We start from the raw sequence: 18,979 nt of genomic DNA, 5'->3' as shown, positions 1-18,979 counted from the left end.
CCATCGGAAATGCAGCCGCCGCGGCCGGGATTCGAACCCGCGCCCTGCGGGTCAGCAGCCGAGTACCTTAGCCACTAGACCAACGCGGCGGGGCCCAGATGCATCACCATTAGCGACAACCTGTGAACCAATGCTGCCAAGGAGGGCGGGCGCTAAGATGGAAATTTGCTCCCCCTTATTGAAAACCCTACAAACGCCTATGCATGAGGTATAGGTCCCACTTCCGCCTATAATAAGCGGATTTAGACTTGCTTTTCGCCGAGTAGTTCGTAGAAAATTTGCAGTAGCTTGTCGTGTTTTTAAGAGGGGGAGGGGGGGGGGGGGGCTTGTTTGTATTTTTATGGTAGATGTGGTTATTTTAGTGATCATCACGTTCAAAAATAGCGCGTTTATCGTTCGTTGATTGCGTATTTGTCAATGACTTTGAGTAATGAAGTGTTGATGTCAAACACACATTGGGGTATTTGACTAGTAAAGGTAAAGTTAATCATGATCCGGTAAACGTGCATTTCATTAAGGAGGCTACCGTTGAGACAACCTTAAAAAGTAACCATGTGCTTTCGTTCTAAGTTGTGCATATTTAAACTCCCTTTCATGACTGAGTGATATTTTTTATTATAATTAAAACATTCTAGGAACGTTCAATTTTTAAGCACACCCCCTTTTTTTGTGGCTTTGCGAAAGTCGTGCAGCTTTTTAAAGGCTTCTTTTGTGACCATTATTCACTTGTTACCTCGGCATCGACTAACAACTCTAGCATGAGGCAACTCACACTCTTGGAAACAGGGGTGGCACCGTTCTGTTCACTAACTTTTCGGTTAGAGCAATCGAGAGCACCAGACCGCTATATAATATACTTATATAGCGAAACATTTATTGAGCTTCTCTATTATTTATTGGAATTTTATGTCACAAAACCACAATATCATTACGAGGTACGGCTTTGTGGAAGGCTCCAGAATTGTGGCCATCTGGTGTTCGTTAATGTGCACCTAATTCTAATTACATTGACCTCTAGCCTCCATCCGGCCGCCTCCGTCCAGCCGAGATTGACTCCCGGCCGTGACTGGGATTAGATCACGTGACTTTATAGTATCTGCAGTTGAGCCCCCTAACCACTACAACACAGCTGAGGGTCTTGCGTTTCTAAACTCGCGTTCTAAACAGTACGCAACCAAGTAGGCGAACTGGAACAAAATGACACGGTGCACGCGAAACTACACAGATAAATTAAACTACCCACAGAAATCCTGCAGCATAACGTGTGCGTGTGACATACCATATACTTGTGCCGAGATTAGACCCTGATGATGATCTGGTGCCGAATTGATAAGATATCCTCTTTCGCACACCAAACGGGGCGGGAATCTGCTGCTGCTGATCGTGTGCAGGATTTTCCGCCTGTTGACGTGATTTCGATCAACCATCTGTACTGTTCACGGCATGGTACAGTGGCGGCGCTGGCAGCGAGGATGCCCAAGGATATAAGAGCGGCAATGTGGAACCATCACTTCAGTGGGTCCGGTGGCGGCATGGCGAACTGCCGTTTCAAGCACGTCTGTTTCATCTTGCAGGTAACATATAATTACAAATGCTGCAGAAGTGATAACCGCTGTTTGCTGCTGCTACCGGACCCTCTGAACTTTACTGCCGTTGTGACACATCTGGTGCATTGCTTAAGAGTGTCATTACTGTTACTTTGTGGCGACATAGAGACCAATCCCGGTCCCAAAGTTGATGAAATGTTGTCGCAACTACTGTCTGGACAAGCCCGTATCAGCCAGGAATTAGCTAGCCTATCTGAAACAGTTGCATCGTTTGAAAATCGTCTAATGAATGTTGAGGCAATGGCGGCGTCTGTGTCAAACATCATACCACGTGTAAGTGAACTGGAGCAGACCGTTGGTACGCTTCAAAAACTAGTTGGTAAGCTTGACCGTCAGAACGATGAGCTAGAAAACAGACTCCGTAAAAACAACCTGATAATTCATGGTTTGCATGAGACACCATCCGAGACGACTAACCATTTGCTTGAGTCTGTATTGGATCTGCTATCAGTTAAACTCGGTGTAAATTGTGACGACATAGAGCGTTGCCACAGGCTTGGAGCAGTAAGAAGAGATAAACCTCGGCCGGTAATCATTAAACTGATGGACTTCAGGTCAAAGATTGCCATCATGAGCAACGCCCGAAAACTTAAAGGAACTAAAGTTTATATAAATGAGGACTACTCTGCTCGGGTTCGACTGGCACGTAAAATGCTGTGGCAGAATTCGCAAAATATGCGCAAGAATGCTAGGAAAGTGAAGCTTAAACACGACACCCTCACAATTGACGGTGTTCGTTACACGTGGGACACTGATAAAAAAGCCATTATCAAGGTTTCTACGCACTCGCTTTCAGCGGGGTCCGACTCTGCGAAATCGGCTTCTGCGCAAGCGCTTGGTATAAACTCAGCTTCATCCGCTTCTGTTTTCGCGAAGGCTGATTGACGTTGTGATCGGAATATAATTGTCCTCAACTTAAATGCGAGGAGTATACTAAACAAAATTGAAGCTCTGAACTGTTTAGTGGAATGCCACAGCCCATCAATTGTCTGCCTTACTGAGACCTGGCTAAATGATACTGTTATTGACAGCGAAATTTCGCCTGCTGGTTATGCGCTTCTTCGGAAAGACAGGCGTGCCGGACGTGGAGGCGGTGTGGCAGTTTTAATTAAATCTAATCTTGAATTTTCTTTATTACCTGACCTTCCGGGTACAGAAACCATTTGGTGCAAAATATACATTAAAGGTATCGTAATAGTTATTGGTGTCCTCTACCGTCCTCCTAACTCCGATGATATTGTCCCTGCTATTAATGATTACCTTGTCAGTAACAAGTTGTACGATTGTAGGTTACTTTTGGCTGGAGATTTCAATCTCCCGCACGTTAACTGGAACTTACTTATCCCAACAGGGCGTGACAGGACACTTTGCGCTTCCCTGATCGATCTGGCGGTTTCTTTTGGGTTAACTCAAGTTGTAGATACCGAAACACGCAAGGACGCAATATTGGACCTTGTATTTGTAAACCAGCAACTCTTATCGCACGGTGTAAAATGCGAAGTCATCGATGGGTTATCTGACCATAAAGCTGTCGAAGTTGCCTTGAACTTAGTGTGTCCACCTCAAAGACCTGAGATAAAAACTGTTTTGAACTTTTCTAACGCTGATGATACTTCCGTATTGGACACTTTAGCTTCATCTTATGATGAATTTGTATATTGCAGTGAATTTTGCAATGTAGATACGCTGCTCCTTAAGTTTTGTGACATTGTGCGTGAATGCCAATCAAAGTACGTACCTCAAAAGTATATTAAACGGAACCCAAGACACCCATGGTATAATAGAGAAATCATTCAACTCACTCGTCGCGTAAAGCGTTTACGTAAGAATCGTCATTCCAGGTGTAACGACAATGTTTCTTCATTTAATACATTGAAAAGTAAATTAGGCACTAAAATGAAAGAGGCTAAAAACTACTACTTCAGCAATACTTTGGCTAGATTTATGAAAAAAAATCCATCCAGGTTCTGGAGATCGATTAGTCCTGTATCGTCTATACCTTCATCATTTATTGTTAATGACCAATCCTGCTCAAATCCCGAAGCTATAGCAAATGCCTTTAATAATTATTTCAAATCTGTTTTTTCCACTGATAACGGCATCAAGCCTTCGTTTTCTGCATGCAGCAATCTGTCTGCTCTTCCTGATCTTGAAGTAAGCTCCTCTGGAGTACATAACCTTATATTAAATCTTGATGTAACGAAAAGCTCTGGCCCAGACGGTATTCACAATGTCTTTCTAAAAAGATATTCAGAGTGGTGTGCTAATTATCTTACTGTAATATTTAAAAAATCATTAATCTCTGCAACAGTTCCCCAGCTGTGGAAATTAGCAAACGTCGTGCCTGTATTTAAGTCTGGAAACAAGCAATTAATACCAAATTACAGGCCAATATCTTTACTTTCTACCAGCTCTAAACTTTTGGAGCATATCATTCATAAATATATTGTAGAATACCTAAATGCACACAATATACTTTCCCGATCACAGCACGGTTTTCGTGCTTGCTATTCTGCTGTTACACAGTTGCTTGAATTTACGCACGACGTCGCTTCTTCTCTTAACGACCGAGGACAGATTGACGCCATATTTATTGATTATTCAAAGGCCTTTGACTTGGTTTGCCATGCTAAACTTTTAGTTAAACTTCGCACATTTTTTGGTGACAATAAGCTAGTTGACTGGATAGCAGATTACTTGCGGTCACGCACACAATTTGTTACGTTTAACCATGTGAAATCGTCTGAAGTACAAATCACTTCAGGGGTGCCCCAAGGTTCGGTGCTTGGGCCGCTCTTGTTTATTATCTACATAAATGACGTAGCAGAAATTATCGGTGACACACAAATTAAACTAAGAATGTATGCAGATGACTGCGTTATCTATAACACCATCTCTAGTGTTGAAGATCAGGAAGCCCTGAACAGTGTTTTTTCATTGTTTTGTAATTGGAGTGAAAACTGGCAAATGTCAATTAATTTCAAAAAAACTGTAGCCATGACCTTTTCAAATAAGAAACAGCCTCTTAGTTTTGCATACACTAATAATGGTGTCAGTCTAGCTCGTGTCACGGAGTTTAAATACCTAGGTGTAACTCTGACAACAAACTTAAAATGGCGCACGCACGTCGAAACAATCTGCAACAAGGCTCTTCGAAAACTTTGGTATCTCCGACGCACTTTAAACAACTCGACAAAAGAATGCAAATTGACAGCGTACAAGACCTTGGTCAGGCCCATACTTGAATATGCGTCGGTTGTTTGGTCGCCTCACCATAAACATGACATAGCTATGTTAGAATCTGTTCAGAAGAAAGCAATAAGGTTTATTTTTCGTCGCTATGACCAGCGGTTCTCGCCTACTTCGCATGCGCATGTTTTATCACTGCAGTCTCTAGAACATCGGCGCACTTGCGATCGTATCATCCTCCTGCATAAGACTGTTCACACAGGCTTGGGTGTTCTAGCGCCCATTTCTTTTGTTGCAGCTTCTGCGCGCCGTACCCGACGATTTGATCCCTTAAACATTACGCCCTTTAGAGCTAGTCTCGACTGCTTTAAGTTTTCCTTTTTTCCGTGGACCGTGGATCTATGGAATGAGCTTGATGGGTCTCTGCGCAGACTCGATGCTCTGCAATTCGAGAAAGAGTTGCGTAGTCATGTATTCTGATAATTTGTTTTACTGTTTGAACATTTGTATTCCACTCCTGCAATGTCTCAAAAACTGAGACAGCAGTATTTGTAAATAAAAAAATAAAAACTCACACCCGACTGGCCAATAGGCCACTGTTGACAGGGGCTGCCGTACTCCCTATGCGTATGCCCTTTCCCGGAGGCAGCATAGAAAATAAGGTCAAGAAACGCTTCACTGATGTCTTATATAGCCTGGACAAGCTAAAAAGGTAACTTAGAAAAAATATTTTGACGCTAGTAGAGCATGTAGTGAACGATGTAAGTATAACACTGTGTGCAGACCGCTCCGGCAAACCTTCCATTGCACCGAAGTTCTTCGCCATTTTTCTAGCACCCTGAGAAGCGTTTAGCCATCGTTAGTTCAGCAATTAGACTTGCCAGATACCCTGTGTGTGGTATTCATAACACACGACTGCCATTCCAATACAGAGTCGGCGTCTCGTAACAGTCAGTAAACAGACACACCAGAATTGGGGACTGCGCATGTCTGGGCTATTTTTATTATTTTTAATGCGAAACCCGCTGTACCCTTTGCTGTCCCAGGAAGCAGGAGTGGTAGACTGGTTTCGCTGTCGTTGCGCTATTCATGGCGACTCGGTTTCGGCTGTGCGACGCAGAGAATGCGCTTGAAACAACGTGAGTCAGCAGTTGTTTCCCTCAAGCGCAAAGGCGGGGGAGAGGTGGCCAGCACGGTGAAGTTCTCCTCGCGGCCGCCCCTGGCCGGAACCAACGCAGCCCCCAAACAGGAAAACTATGCACACGCCGCCAGCCGCGTTTCGATTTCGACGCGTAGCCACTGGCGTGGATGGCACAATCCGACTTCTTGAAACCGTTGATGTCTGTGGCGCGGAATGCTCCGAGGCAGCCCTGAACTCGATTTTAACGCGCCGCCCCTATAATATCAGCTTTCTAATTTGGGAACGAACGGGATGCTTCCTGTCTTCAGCCGACCCTCCAAGCTTGCCACCTATGTGGTCACGAAACTTTCCCTTTTTCTTTGGGGAAGGGGGGGGGGGGGCAGGGTGTTTAAGTATTGAGCCACTCACTCGCATATGTCCAGAGGGTCGAGTGAAGTAGGAAACGGTCAACTCAGATGTTCCGTAACGATCGTTCTTCTTGGAAGTTGGTTTATCAGCATTCCAGGAAGGGAGCACTCATGGAGCTCCAGATCTAATGATTACAGTAGGATGACAAGTAACCCGACCCTGTATGCACACATTGTAAGCACGCTCGTCCAGTTCTCAGAGTATAATAACGTGCTGCAGTGAAGAGTGTGCGCCGGTATTCTAATGCTGAATGTATCTTGTTTTCACTTCGGGGGAAGAGCTCCTGACATAAGTAGGGCTGGACACTTTGATAGGTGGACAATAACGTGCCGCGGTGGCACGTTATGTAGCTGTGTGAGGCTTCTGCGCCCCGCCATGGTGGTCTAGTGGCTAAGGTATTCGGCTGTTGACCTGCAGGTCGCGGGATCGAATCCCGGCTGCGGCGGCTGCATTTCCGATGGAGGCGGAAATGTTGTAGGCCCGTGTACTCAGATTTGGGTGCACGTTAAAGAACCCGAGGTGGTCGAAATTTCCGTAGCCCTCCACTACGGCGTCTCTCATAATCATATGGTGGTTTTGGGACGTTAAACCCCACATATCAATAAATTTTGAAAACAGCAGCCAAACTTAGTCTTTTCTTTTCTTTACAGCATCGGCAATATGCCCACCGTTTACCCAGTTCGCAACGTAGAACTAGTCGGCGGCGGCGTCAAGCAAAAACTGAGAACAGCTGTGCCTAGCTGAACCAATGTAACCATAGGCAAGCCTTACAAAGCCATATTGAGCATTGTATAACTAAGCTAATGAAATCACTCTGTAATAAACCATAGTCAAGCCGAGTTGAAATTCTTGTATCTAGCCATGCCGCGCAAGGTAAGATGTGCGGAGCTTTGTCTAATACTAGTTAAGACTGAGCCAACTATATTGATGATTTGGTTAATTACCTAATTAAGCTTAGGTGGCAGATGAATCTTTGCCCTGGATGGTGCTGTAATCTTTTCAGACAACGTTTTGTTCTATGTATATACAAAAGGTCGAAGCTATATCCTCAGCTCCAATGGCCTTGGCGCTCGAAAGCGGTTTATTCTGGGCCCTGTCTTCGTCCGAGATGACGCACTTCCGGATACGACACTTCGTGCTGTTGCTGCATTTCCCAAACTGACAATAAATGGGTTCGCAGCTTTCTGTGCCTTTGATTTTATTTTGTAGGTTTCATTCGCAGCTTCCCACAATTAAAGTGCCTCTGACTGACCTCCGCAGCGGCCGCGACCTTTGAGCGCGGTCATCACATGTGGCGATGCATACAGCAAACTCCGCTGTATGCATTCTTGAGTCGTCTCACCTATGTTGCGAAATTTCGATCTGCTCGCCCCAAGGGAGAGACAGAGAGAGTGCAGTTTATTATGACAGGAAAGCTGAGAGAGCTCCAAATGAAACAAGGACACTTGCGGTGTCGGCATCGGCACTGTGCTTGCCCAGTGTAAACGTGAATTTGACAAGTTCGTCGTTGCTTATGCCACATTGCACCTACGAAAGCACGCGCGAAAACACATAAGTATGGTTGAGCCACAAAATCGACCTCCCCTTCCCTCTTCCACGGAAAAAAAAAATTCCAGCTAGGGTGATCGTGTACATTTACGACGCGTTCTCACTCCACGTCCCCGACGTGCCTTTGGAGCGAAGCGGGAAGCTTCCCTTGCGGACGTATTGTGTGAAGCGACGTTACCTACCATCCTTAACAAAATAAGCCATCCAAGACAACATTTCAATCTTCGCGACTGTTGCGCTACCATCGCAACCATATGTGTCTCATTCCGTGCCATCTACGTTAAGACATATGTGTGCCTTCAACGCTAACTCACAGTGTGCACATACCAAAGGAGTGCACTTTCCTCCAGATCTGCTAACGTAGAATGTACCGCTGAGTCCACCAGTGACCGAGCCTGGGAGGTGGGTGTTCAAACCCCTCCCCACCCCAATTTTTTTTATTTTGCTTGCGTATACATACACGCAAACATGAAAACGCACGCACAAACTTACATAAAATATGGTTACCCCCCCCCCCCCCAAGAAAAATTATTTGTGACTACGCCCCTGTTGATGGTGGTGGTAGTCGTTAGAAGAAGAAGAAAGCGCCTAATTTCTGCTGCCCGGTAGGGAGCATCTGGGATTATTTCGGTCATCTAGGGAATGAGCAGGGGCATTGAAGAATGCGTGCAGTTTTGGTTGGGTGTGAAAAGATAAGTTACCAAAGAGATAAAGCGGAGGTCGAATATCTCTTACTAAATGCGTCTCGCCTCAGACTCCGTGGTGAATGGATATCGTCACAAATCTGATTGCTCATAGCGAATTAGAAAGCGCCATCACCCGTCACCACGCGTTCCATTGACCTCTGCTTGGCCTTGGTGCAATGAAGTCGTGGCTTTCATGATTGCAGCAATGGATGTGGTCGCAGATTTCGAACCTCACAGCAAAGATCTCATCATGGATGCAGGATTGCATTTCAGTGACTTTACATTGATCCCCCGTGCACTCGCGGTGGCAGCAGCTCCTTCTGCAAATGAAGCCCGGCTCCGTCGTTTTCGTCGATGACATAAGCGACGCGTCCGACTGCCGAATACTGTTTATGTACACGCGTGTTTAAGTTTTCCTTTAAGGGCGTTCTCGTTTTGTAGAACTCGAGCCGAGGCTGCGTGCCGTGAAGAGAATTGCGGCGGAGCAGTGAAAGCACAGCCATGCAAGGTTATCTACTCAATCTGCCCCTGTAATGCTTCACGCATCCGAAGAGCAGGTGCGAGGGTACCAGTGAGAAGAAATGTAACATGAGATCAAAACCGTCGAAGATATAGTTTCCAGTAGCACAGTGGCAGAACACGTGTGAAATCTGACGCGGAATTGCTGCGGGGCTGGCTCATATAAACGATGTCAACATCACATGAGTCAGATCACACCTGGATGCTGTTATTGCCAACGTGCTCACCGGCAGAAGCAAGAAAACAAAACAAATGAGGAAGATATCAAGATGACTAACTCTCGGCAAAGCACGGCTGGACTGCGTTTGTGGTCATTACGAAAAACGTGAAGAGATGTTGGTATTATCGGCATGAAATGGAACGCGAACAGCGCCAAGCATTAGCAATAGTCAAGTGTGTCCCGCGCAGCCATCGCCGTGGAGATGTGCAGTGATGCGAAATAGGTCTGTTGCGCGCCTATCAACGGTGGTGACTGGAGGGCGCGCACCATATGATTTTTAATACTTACCGCTGTTCACACTTACTTTGACACTATCATTACGAATCCTTTATCGCAATTTTGTCCCTTGTTCAACCTGAGTTCACAGGAATAATGGCATGAATGTGATCACAATAGGATAATTTGCCATTGCAGTTCCACTTCCTTTGATTCTTTAGTGCTATTATGCACGAGGCCCACCACTGGAGACACGGGCATGGCAGTCGGCATATGCTACGACATAATGATCACGTGATGCAAGCGTTTCCGAGAAGGCGACTTTGTCGGCAAATTAGGAGCGCAAATGTTAATTTGGGGAGTGACCATGAGCTCTCACGTTACACTCCTTTTCTACGTGAAGACGCAAACACCTCGAAGGCTTCCAAAAAATACTCGGGTTCATAATTTCTCATAGTCAAGCCCATCTTATATGCATCCTAATCGGAAAAATTGCCGTGGGGAAAGTACCGGTACACAGAGAAAGAGGAGGAGAGGTGACACAATTTTATGAAACAAAGCAGTATAAAGGCTGGTGCACACCGGCGACTACTAGCAGCGGTCAGGCGACCATTTGCGACTGGTCGCAAACAGTCGCGAATGGTCGCAAAGCGACTGCTTTGGCTAGTCGCTTCCTGACCGATTTTTCAGTCGCGCGACTGCAGTCGCAAAGCTGCTGGAACCAATTAGCAATGCTCAGTTTTTGTTGTTTGTTTTTTCATTGCGCTGGCGAGAACGAATAAAAACAATAAATGCGGCGCGCTCGGTTTGCTCGGCTGACTCAGCTGGCGGCGATCAGCTGATCGGCGCCGGTCTCCAGAGTTCTCACTGATGACGAGATCCGGACGTGACTGTCCGCTATTGCGACTTCCGGTCGCTCGCATGCAGCCTCTGTCGGTGAGAACATCAGTCGCATTTTGGTTGCCAGTCGCAAATGGTGGCGCGACCACTGCTAGCCGCCGGTGTGCCCCAGCCTTAATGCGAACGCCCCCCGCCGCAGTGGTCTAGTGGTTGTGGCACTCGACTGCTAACCCGAAGGTCAAGGGATCGAATCCTGACTGCGGCGGCTTCATTTTCTATGGAGACGAACACGCTTGAGGCCGGTGTACTTAGATTTAGGTGCTCATTAAAGAACTCCAGGTGGTCGGAATTTCTGGGGCCCTTCACTACGGCATTTCTCATAATCAAATCACGGTTCTCGGACGTTAAACCCCAGATGTTGTTATTAATATGTGAAGAAGTTTTTGATTTCAAAAAGAATGAAACATTGCAGGACAGTTTATACTTGGCTTTTTCATTTCGTCCTTTCCTCCCCACGTCGGCCTACGAAAGGTCGCCGTAAGCATAGAGACTGACGTGTCTGATGAGTTGGTAAAGAGCTTCTCGATCGCAACTCTTCAGCAACAAGACTATGGACAGCGCTTTTCCTTTCCAATTTCTACTAGGGCTATATGTGTGTTAAAGAACCAAAACAGGTTTGGACCAAGCCAAGAGAAAACGAACATTTCAGGCGATAAGCTCAGTGGCGAAGCTGGAAGGAGGTTAGGGAGGTATACCTCCCACTGCGCCGATAACATTACATTTGTTTACATGTGTATATATTCGCACACATACAAACAGATGTCAGACCACAAATAAAGCGAAGACAGAACCCAAAAGAAAGATTTTGTCTACGACCCTGGACATGTATACGTTCATGATCAAAATCGTGCTATAGGTGCAAACAGGCTTACGTTGACCTATTTATTTTAATGATTTTCATAAACTTGAATACGAACAAGGAGATAGTCCACTATAGTGAATATTTGATCAATAAAGAGATCATTCATTTGCTTGCCCAAAACAGCCAAATAGCTTTTTTTCATGCAAAACAATAATAGAAAAATATTCACTCATTATAGCATCCTGAGGGGCGCGGAAATATATTTGCCATGAGCGCCGTCCTATCTAGTTACGCCACTGGTAAAAGGGCAGTACAAGTATGAAGCTGTGGCAATAAACGGCAATTAGTCTGGTGGTACATATATTTATTCGACGTTACCTGCCATGCGACGTTATCTGACAAGGACAGCAAGCGCTGTCTTTGTCGTCAGCCTCTTCTGTCCGTCTGCTTGTTTGTGTGTGTGCTTCAACAAAATTTTCAATTCTGAACGTAATCAAAGTGGCCTAACTTGCCATGTTGTTGTTTGTGCCCGTTGTCTTGAGTGTATTCGAGTATCGTGTGACCGGTGTCGTATAGTATTTGATAACAGCCGAGTGCGCTTGTTTGTGCGTTGTTTGTTCTGCCTTATCTGAGAATATATTTCTGTTATCAACTCTCGGTCGGCTTCATTCTTTGGACCACAGCCGGCGTTCGCTGGTGCATCAAAAGGACCCATTCTAAATTGTCCGTGCGTTCTGGGGGCCGATACGTCCGCCCTTGGAAACAGCCCGGCGATTGCCACCCTAATTAACGGGACACGTGAATAGAGTGTTGATGAGGTGCAGTGGTGGCAATGGAACGCCATTACCTCCGAGTGATCCGCGTATATACCACGGATTTCCTCGCAGTTCTTGATTGATATATGGCGTTTAACGTCCCAAAACCACCATATGATTATGAGAGACGCCGTACTGGAGGGCTCCGGAAATTTCGACCACCTGGGGTTCTTTAGCGTTCGCCCATGTCTGAGCACACGGGCCTACAATATTTCCGCCTCCATCGGAAATGCAGCTGCCGCAGCCGGGATTCGATCCCGCAACCTGCGGGCCAGCAGCCGAGTGCCTTAGCCACTAGACCACGGCGGCGGGGCACTTCCTCGCAGTTCTTGTGTGTCAAAAACACTTGCGGTAGCTCGCGCGTGAACTGTTTCACTACCAGCTGATACGCGCGGCCTGTACCACATAAAGCGGCTATAGCAGGCCCCGCACGCTGGCCCTCTCCTCGTGCGACTCCGTGCAGCCCCTACTCCCGCGTTGGCCGAATCCTCGACTTTACGAAAAGTGTGGTGCTTGACGAGCCGATGGCCCCTGCATGCTGGCCCGCCCTTCATTGATGCGAGCCCGGCGAGTTTCCCTCGAGCTCCTTGGTGTCCGCTCTAAGCAAAACCCTCCCCGTTGTGCTATCGCACAGGAAGCCGCAGCGCGGATTCACGAGGAATTGCCGGCAGGACCCACGTCTTCTCCGACGGATTTCTTGCGGAGTTCGCTCGCTGGATCCCGTGCCGACCAGTTGTGCCCTCGCGATCTACGACGTCAGCGTAGCTCTGGTCGACTGGGCTGGCCCTACGTCCTCTCCTGACGCCGATCTCCAACGACAGCGTAGCTCTGACCTACTGGACTTGCTCTACGCCATCTCCTGACGACGACAAAAGCTCTCGCAAGTGATGCCCCGTCCTCGGACTCCTGTGACCATGTTTCCATCTTTCCTATATCTCCTATCCCCTTGATATGTCCTCGCTTGCTGGCTTAGAACATCTCTCTCTCTCTCTCTACCTTTAATGCTATCCTTTCAATCCCTCCTCACCCCATCTCTTGTGAGCTACTGTTGAGGTGTCGCACCCTGATGCAGACAGTTAAGGGGCTCAATTTTCTCTTCTTTTCCCTCTTATAACCACTTCTCTCTTTCTTGCAGGCCCGCTCCGCTACTGCAGCATGCGTTGCCCCTGAGCTGGGCACTGAACTCCAGCGACGCCTGAGCTACTCGGCTTTTTTTTTTTTCAGGATTCGCTCGCAGGATTTCAAGCTGGACGGTTGTGCCCTCGCGATCTCCGACGCCAGCGTAGCTCCCACCGACTGGTTCGCCCTCCGCGGTCTCCTGACGCCGTGCAGCTCTCGCATTGTGGCGCCCCGCCATTGGACTGCTTCGACCGGATCCCCACTTTCCTATCTCCTTCTTTTTCCATCGCTTGCCTGTCTACTTCTTCGTCTATTTTCCTTCTATTCTTTTTATACCTCCTTCTCCCCACCCCTATAAGGCACTGCGCCGTGTCGCCTGAAGGCAGACGGAAATTAGGTGCCTTTTTCCTCTTCTTTCTAACCACTACCACCACCACCTTTTTTCACTATAGTCAAACTGGTGGGTCTGGAGCTGGCTGTTGATCTCCTCCGAGACTACGGCTGTCACGAGCGCAGCTATTTTCTGCGACTCCAAACGAACCTCGCGCCAGCTCGCGAGGAAGGACTCTGGCCTTCTGCTCGCCCAGCGCATCGATCAGAAACTCCTTCGGGAGAGTGGTTGCGACGTTGTATTGCAGTGGCTCCCATACCATGTTGGTATCGCAGCAGGGGACGAGCTCGCAAAGCGAGCACACTCCACCATGACCCCGCTGACGTATTAATCCACGTCGTTTCACTGCGCGCACCAACTTTCGTCGTGTGCTAGCACGTGATTATACTGGTGCTTATAAAATATGCTTCCGGACGTGCAGATAAATTCAAGCTTCTTCCAAGAACCTTCGTATCAGTGAATCGTGGTTCACACCCACATGCGGCAATATGTGACACAAAATGTGCGTACTTCGTTTTTCTTGACCTTTAGCGCATGCTCCCTAAGCCAGTCATTGAGGCATCTCTCGGTAATGCCAATCTACACGTTACCGCAGGATAAAGGAATGGAGTATACATAATTTATTGAAAGAAAAAAAAATAAGGATATTTGTGTCAGCGAGCCGTCTTTGGTGTTGCATCAACAGGAAATATCTTTCCTCGAGGCAAGTATTTAGTGATTCCAGCTGGTTTATCTGCTTTCCGTGTTCATATTTTTTTTTACTTGTTCCTTATTGTGTGGCAGCTCTATATACCGCACGTGCTGTTTGCTTTCCACATGCGCTGCTCTGTTAATTATTGCCTTTGCGCATCCATGTGTACGTATATAGGAAGGTCATATAGGAGCAATAAACAGTTGGTAGGGAGCGCTGCGTTTCGTGTTACTCGGGTGGATGTGCGAGTGTTTGCGAGAGCCAAGGTTGCACTAAATTCTTACATTATGACGTACAGTTTCCCAGTACGAGGCCCTGAGACTTCACTTCGCTACAGTTTCGGATGAAATCTACAACGTGAGGCTCCTGAAGGACATGTATGAGGACGAAAGGAACCTGGCGTACCTTACGTTTCTCGCTCCCATCCTTGCGGATTTGAAAAGAGCGAACAGACTTTTCCAAGGTCAGGATGACTACCCGCTTGAGGAGCTGGAAAGGCTTTTTAAGAGCCCTCTGACAAGGGTAATTAAGCCGTCTGTGTTACGTCAGCATGAAGGCAGCCTCGGTGATTTCGATTCTATGAACTTTGAATCAGTTTTTGTAAGTTTGGAAGATCATAGGATCGGCATGACCTTTTCTGAGCATCTTCAGAGAACACAACTCATTTCGCGCGAGAAACAAGCCATGAAGCAGCGCTGTTTTACCTTCATCAAGCTCTGTACCTTTGATCTACAGATACGGTTGCCGAATGCCACTTCGCTGCTCAGAAAGTTCAGGGCCATAAGTCCACAATCGATCCTTGGCCCACGCGCCATGGAAACCTTAGAGGATCGGCCAACCGGTGTTTTTGCATGCTCGAAACACCAGCTCGAACGTGAGCTAAGGTACCTGCAGAAACTTGTTGGCACCGCTTCAGACGAACCCCTTCTGGAGTTTTGGACCAAAGTACATAGCTACAATTAATGACCCGTCTGGCTCGAATCCTATAATTGCCACAGGGGCAATAGAAGTTATTTTCCTTGTATACCCATATCTAATGCTGAAGCTGAACGAGTGTTCTCAAGCGTTATAATACTAACCAAGAACGACATCAGAAATCGGATGTCCGATGAAGTGCTTGTTTCAATTCTCAAGATCAAGTTCGGACTGCGACTCCGGAATATTAACTGTTCGTACTTTGTCATCCCGCAAGAAATGATCGCGAAAGTGAACTCTACAATTTATACTTGAATCCTTTGAGTGTACTCATACCGTATTTATCTCTTGTCACCCAAAGGGTTGTTTCTAGTCATTTTAGGAAACGTCACGCAATTCGCGTGGAAACAGCGTCATTTCTGAAAGACATTGCGTCATCTTTCACGATCGCTGAAGTCCACAAAGCTTGAATCTGAGCATTTGTGATTCTGATATGTTAATACTGTACTTACTTCATTGCCATTGTGATACCGAGTGTAGTCACCACGTACTCAATATTATCGTCGCCAAAGTAATGTTACTTCAAGTCTTTTTTTAAGGATCACGCACGGTATGTGAGGTATCATTTTTGCAACACTGCAATATTTGCAATCGTTGCAACATTTGCAACCATTTTGATTGCTAAGCTCAACAATTTGTGCTTGAATCCGAGCAGTTCTGATTCTGAAGTGTTAATACTGTATTTACTTATATTTTCGCAAGAGGGTTGTTGCATTTTGTTGTTCAAATAAAGGCGGCGCAGCGGTTTTCACGCACGCGCTGAGCACGCGCTCTCGCGTGGCCCCCGCGCTGATGCCTTCCCACAGTCACCGCATGGTGGCACTACCGCTCTCTAAGAATAAGCAATGGGACCGAGTACATAAGGGAACACGAAATATACGTAACGACTAAAGCAAACAGGAACGCAGCGGTGATGAAGAATGGGGCACTGGGGAATTACAATAGGTACGATGTGAGAGGAATTTGGAAATGTGTCATATGGTTCCTGGTCTGACTTTCGGCAATGCGGTCTTGTGCGTGAGACCAAAGATTCAAGAAAGATTAGAAATTAAGCAACGTGGAATCGGTAGGCTTGCTTTAGGAGCTCACAGGATTACACCAAATCAGGGAGTACAAGGTGATATGGGATGGACATCATTCGAGGGCAGGGAAGCTAGCAGCAAGATAAAATTTGAGAAGCGGTTGAGAGAAATGGGGGAGGAGCTTTGGGCTAGCAAGGTTTTCAGCTACATGTACATGAGGAATGTCGATACAAAATGGAGAAAACGCACCAGTAAATTGACGGTAAATACTTAGAAAAGAGCAGGGGGCCAAACCAAAAAGAACTTTCGGTTAAGAAGAAGGTGAAGGAAACGGAGACCGATATGTGGAGAATTGGCATAATTAAGAAGTCCGCACTAGAGATCTATCGAACATTTAAGCAGGAAATTGCCAAGGAGAGGATCTATGACAATATTCGGGGTAGTTCTCTACTGTTTGAGGCCAGGACGGGAGTATTACGAAGCAAGACATATCGGGCCAAATACGAAGGGGCAGACACAGTATGCAGTGTCTGCCCCTTGCAGAGGAGGAGGAAACTGCCGAACACTTCACAGTGTTCTGTAAAGGGCTGCATTCTGTAGTTCAGGATGATGGCACAGAGTTTTTCAAAGCACTGGGTTTTAGGGCAAGGGGGGGGGGGGGGGGCAAAATAGACATTAAGCGGGTAGAATCAACTAGAAAGAGGTTATCGATTGGTGGCTACAATCAAGGTACGAATGAAAATTAAAATCTTCACTGCAAAGTGCCGGTGCTTAACTTCGCCATTAAAAGAAAGAAGATAAATTTAGTTTTTCCTCACTAAGAACTACGGCCGTTTTCTGCTACGGCTAGATGGCGTTAGCCGCCGCCCGATCTAAAGGGTACAGCCATATCAATCCATCTATCCACCGTCCGCCGCGCGTCGGCGGCTCCTGCGCCACAGAACACCTGTACTGCCTGCGCTATGAGTAGCATAGCAGAGCACTTTCTGCGGCGAATCCGGTCTTTTTCATTGTTTTTAACACACTTGACAAGAGACTTCACAAGACGGGAAAAGATCTTAGTGCCAAATAACTGCCCCAAGATAATCCTCTGCTGGTTCGCAATGACAAAACGACGAAGCGTTTCACACGCACATACCTCGAGTCGTCTGCTTGTTTTCGCGATTCCGTGCTTATAACAACCAAGGCCAAATACGAGGAGCCACATTGAATGTACTACGACATACGAAAGCTGCCTTTAAAAATAATAAGCCAAGGCTGACATATTAGATGCGAGAAATCGTGCCGTAAGATTGGCTCACGGCAATTTCGATCACGAACAATAAAACTCCCGATTTTTCACAGCTACACGAGCACGTTCGCAGTATATTTTCCCGATTAACGGTGTCGCCGCAACTGGCTGCCACTTGGTACATCTTACTGCTTTAAAAAAACGCGCCACACGGAACTGAGCAACAGCGCTTGCTTTTTTTTTTTTTTTCAGTCTTCGTCCCAGCCGTTTCGTTTTGCTTCCAACGCAGTGATATTACTCGACCTCGATCTAGTCAACTGCTATTCACACCGCTCAGCCGTCATCATATTTTATTTTGTTAGCGGCCTATCAGACTCGGTATGATGCAGCACCATGCTAAGGGTACACTGCCGGGGTAATCGTATCATGTGGCTACTGCCAATCGCGAACAGATAGTTCGCCAGGTAGATGACAAGGCCCCCGTGGCGGCTGAAAACGTCTCCTTGGTCTTCTTTTTCAAGGCAGAAAATATATTCGATTTAAGTCTAAAACTGCCTCTAAACCACTGCACGTATTTCTGCAAACAAGCTCGCCCCGGCAAAACAAATATCTTTTCCTTACGCAGGTGCTCATAGAGTCTCGGGCTGCGCTTTCGCATCAAAAGGCACTGGGCCGTCCAGTTCTCATCGTACGGTAGACATGGAACCAGCGGCAAGATTGCGACCCCTTCTCCCTTGAAGGCGATTACGCGAGAACTGGTAATCGCCTTGGAAGGGGAGGGGTTGCAATCTTACCGTACGATATCAGCAACGAATGGCTGTTTTGCTCGCCGCGAGACGACGCGAAAAAGGACTGTGGTTGCTTTCGCTCCCGCTTGAACGCGCTGCCAGCAGCCGCCGGAGTGCGAAGGCCGCGCGTCGCCGTGTTCCCTTTCATAAAAATTGACACTGTACACAGGCCACCACAGATAAAGGGAACAGCATGTTTGATGATTGATTGATTGATTGATTTGTGGGGTTTAACGTCCCAAAACCACCATTTGATTATGAGAGACGCCGTAGTGGAGGGCTCCGGAAATTTTTGACCACCTGGGGTTCTTTAACGTGCACCCAAATCTGAGTACACGGGCCTACAACATTTCCGCCTCCATCGGAAATGCAGCCGCCGGAACAGCATGTTTACATTTCACAATCTTACAGAGGCATAGTAGCTTACAAATGCATAAGACTAGTGCTGGTTGAATTTTCTGATGGTTATGAAAACAACCTCATGCAGATTGTTTTCATAACCACATGCCGTTAAAGGGTCAGCAGTATTGATTTGAGTGTTCCCTTTAAGAGAAGACGGTGGTGTAGACTAGGTTCCTAATTGTATAAATTTCCCAAGAGCAGACGCTGGCAATTCGAGAAGAGTGATGAATTCAGACCAGTTTCGAAGGCGAAATCGACACCGACATGGGGCAGAAAACTACTGTCATACTCACCTCAGACACACCAAAA

Source organism: Rhipicephalus microplus, chromosome X (assembly GCF_043290135.1).
Source record: "Rhipicephalus microplus isolate Deutch F79 chromosome X, USDA_Rmic, whole genome shotgun sequence".
NCBI classification, from domain to species: domain Eukaryota; kingdom Metazoa; phylum Arthropoda; class Arachnida; order Ixodida; family Ixodidae; genus Rhipicephalus; species Rhipicephalus microplus.
This window is presented reverse-complemented; position numbering follows the sequence as displayed.